General features: G+C 45.1%; 1 long non-coding RNA gene across 1 annotated transcript; it reads left to right on the plus strand.

Annotated features, from left to right (window-relative positions):
- The first annotated feature begins 817 nt into the window (after nucleotides 1-817).
- On the plus strand, nucleotides 818-2,367 carry LOC117650983. The gene is made up of 3 exons (XR_004588076.1): nucleotides 818-956; nucleotides 1,475-1,649; nucleotides 2,239-2,367. It is a non-coding gene; the product is annotated as an uncharacterized LOC117650983 (long non-coding RNA).
- The last annotated feature ends 1,295 nt before the right edge of the window (nucleotides 2,368-3,662 follow it).

Below are 3,662 nucleotides of genomic sequence, written 5' to 3' on the forward strand. Positions count from 1 at the left end.
TTTGCTATAGTTTTCTCCCTATTTCGGGCTCAAAATGGCACTTTTGTGTCTGAAAGTAGGGGGGTTTGTGTCTGCCCCCCCCTGCACCCCACTTCCGGCGCCCTTGACGCTTTTCAGTTTGCAGAGAAGAGGCAACATTGGGGTACAGCATGAGCAAAAACGGAGGTGGCTAATCACTCTTAGAATTTACCCTGAAGACTCATCGATTGAGACCTTTTGGGCTGAATTCACTCGTATAAATTTTATCAGAATGCCAGAAACATGTCTGGAATCCTGATCCAAAGTCGCGCACCTGCTCTGAAAACTTCTCTGATATTTGACGGTTTGAGTTATACAGACCGTCATAGGAGATGTTTTCAGTTTTCAGAGGTGCGCGAATTTTGATCAGGTTTTCAGAAAGGTTTCTGCACTGCAGGAAATAACCACAACAAAAGTGAACAAATTTCTTGCAAATGTTTTACCAGGAATTTAGTGTACTTTTTAAGTACAACAATTGTTGTACAAAGTACAATGGAGCCGGCATGATGAGTGCTGTGCTCGTTGTGGTTTGTAAAATTCTCGTTGTACTTTCTACAGTCCCTGTTGTACTTGTATTGTACAAATTTTGTTGTACTATTAATGTACTATTCACACTTTTTCTTGCAGTCTGACATTCTGTCTGACAGGATTTACACGAGTGTTTAAAGAGAATGAATCCAATCCACCGTTCGTTTAAAGTTAACTTCTCTCGCATTTTTTTTCAACGTACATTTCAAAATCGGTAACATTTCTGCTAAACACGTATCCAGGTTCAAGTAATCGTGGACCGCCGATCGAACAACATGTGGAAGGATAACGCGTTAATATTCAAGTTTCCAGCGGGTGCCTGCTCGGCGGTGAGGAAACAGATTCCAGATTTCTACCAAGTCATGTTCAAACTGAACAAAGATGACAAAGGGACGTGCGTAATCCCCGCGGTAAGTGCCCTTTGACTTTTCTCCGAATGTCGTCCACATATTACGCAGCGTTTTTAAGCTCTGTTCACTCTCATTCCAGGAACGTGACATCACGTTAAAACGAACGTGACAAAGTGTCACGTTCGTTTGAATGTGAACAAGCTGATTTTTGCCCAATTCACACCCAAACGAATGTGACACAATGCCGTGATGTCACGTTCCTAGAATGAGAGTGTTCTTGTTGCACGCTTAAAACCTTACGAAGAGGCAATTTTTTTAAAGCAGTCCGATTGTGGTTCGTGATACACCCGATGACGGCGCTTTACGGCTTTTAGGCGGCGGTCAGACACAAAAGTCTCGCCATTTTACGGCGAGACTTTCGTGTAAGGCCATTAAGAGGCGAGAATTGTTTGTCTGACCAAAATTTTGGCGAGACTTTCCGGTTTAGAACTTGACGAGGCTTTGTGTGTCGCCTCTGGAGTGGCGAGAAGTCTGACCTTTGGATTTGTAGTGTGCTCAAATGTGTATCTTACTTTCAGAAAGATTACGAGGTGAAGAATGAACCTGTCAACTGGGTGTTCCCCAGTGTGCCCATCATGCAATATGGAGAATATCGATTCCGCATAAGTGCGGGGTTGCCCAGGGTGAAAATACCCTACCTTTGCCTCGTAGCGGAATGCCACGTCGTTCCCGTGGCATGAACGCCGCCATAAGGTGAGGTACGGTGCGGCGATTAGGTACTTTAAATAACATTCAGATAGTTGACAGAACTAGAGCATACTTGTCACGTTTAAATCACTACGAACGATATAATTTGTGTGGAAACAACTTCTTTCGCTATTATCTACTAAAATAAATAATGAATGAAAAATAAAGATAGCGACTAAAGTACTTACTTACGGGCATAACCAATCCTTTTTATTTACAACCATCATTTGTTGTTGGTCAATGACTTGTTTTTGAAGGCGTACTGTTTATATGCACTGTTATTAAATGTCTTATGGTGGAAGGCTGCACCAACATGGTGGAGATTTTCTCCAGAATACCAACAAAATTCGTCAAAATATCTATTAGGTACATTGAATTCTCAGTGGTATGTTATGAAGTCAGCTGCACCACCGTAATATGGAACATTTTCACCACAATATGGAGTATCTTCACTGTATAATATTTAGAGTGTGTAAATATCGTTTAGTTGCAGTACGACAACGGTTTAAGCTATTCGTTCTAATACAGACCTTGTCGATAAAAAAATTAACAATAAGTGTGTCGCTAAGTTGTGACAAAATTTTCACCGGTGTAGAACCGGATTGCGTTTTGCAGGCTTTGCTGTGGAACTGGACTTAACCTAACCATCGCAGGCGACCGCGGCTCTCCGCTACGCCCTCGAATAGGCCTTCGACGTGAAACCCTGCAACTTGCAACTGCCGGCTCATTAAAGACACTACGGAGAATTTAAACGTTAAATAAAACGACGGCATCAAATGTAAAATTTTGAGCAAATAATGTGGAACAAACTGGATTGGAGTCGAAATACAAACCTGTCGTAAAACATTATGTGTGGTCTAGCCTGTAATGGTAATGTACGGCTGGCCAAAGGCAGCCACGTGGGCACCCGAGCTGTGGGGGACACACAGCCAGCGCCTAGTAAGGACGACCTTGTCTCGTTTTGCAGTGCAGGCGAGCATGTGTCGGGCCCGAAATGGCATACGATCATGTGTGGTCTAGCCCTTAATGGTAATGACGTCCCTCGGCCCCGGGCACGATGGGCGGCCTACCCACTGGGCGGGGCAACCGCCCTCAGCCGAGAGGCCTACTTCTGCGGCCCGCCGCCGTCGGGTAATTCCGTGCTTACCGTTCCTTTTCACCACAGATTTGAACTCTTTGTACTTATTTCCACAAGTTTATCTCCACAAGTTGCACTGGTGTGGTAGGAGAGGGTCAAGCTGTTAGAATGCTTCAAATAAATTAGAATGACTGTTTTATACCTCGGACATGAAATGGCACGGTACGTACGAAACTACCCCGTCAGCAGCAAACCCGCGCGACACAGGATGCGTGCGTGGCGTAGCGCAGCGTGTGCTGGCGCTGGCTGTGCGCTATACAAATCAAAGAGTGTACATGGTACGTGGTACGCTCTAACTGGAGCATGCCTGCAAGCACGCTCTAGCTAGCGCATGCCTGCCAATCATGCACTAACTAGTGCATATTTGCCATGTTCACGCTTCCTGATGCAGAAAACTCCCTATCCCTTATGCAGTAAATGTATTCTTCAGTTAGCGTGTACATGGCATGTATGCACTAGTTAGTGCATGCTTGGCAGGCATGCGCGAGCTAGAGCGTGCTTGCAGGCATGCTCCAGTTAGAGCATACTATGTACACTCTTTGATTTGTAGAGCGGGCACGCCGTTCACATAGCAAGACTTTTCGCAACGCCTGTGAAGTTGCGAATGCCAGACCTTTGGATTTGTACTGTTGATGGGACTCATTAGGAAAAAATCAAGATTCTCAAAGATTAAACCTGATTCTTCCTTGCACCGAATGTGAAGAATACTTCACGTCTTTTTATTCACATCGGGTTGACAACTATAACCTTTTAACAGCAAATTTTGGCGCTGAGCGCATTGGTTAGGCAGTCCACGGCAGGCGCGACGTCGTCATCGCCGGCGTAGCCGTACAAGCAGTTCTCCAGGTAAGTGGGAGCGTCGTTGATGTTGCAGTTGGCGC

Source organism: Thrips palmi, unplaced genomic scaffold, assembly GCF_012932325.1.
Source record: "Thrips palmi isolate BJ-2018 unplaced genomic scaffold, TpBJ-2018v1 HiC_scaffold_5, whole genome shotgun sequence".
NCBI classification, from domain to species: Eukaryota; Metazoa; Arthropoda; class Insecta; order Thysanoptera; family Thripidae; genus Thrips; species Thrips palmi.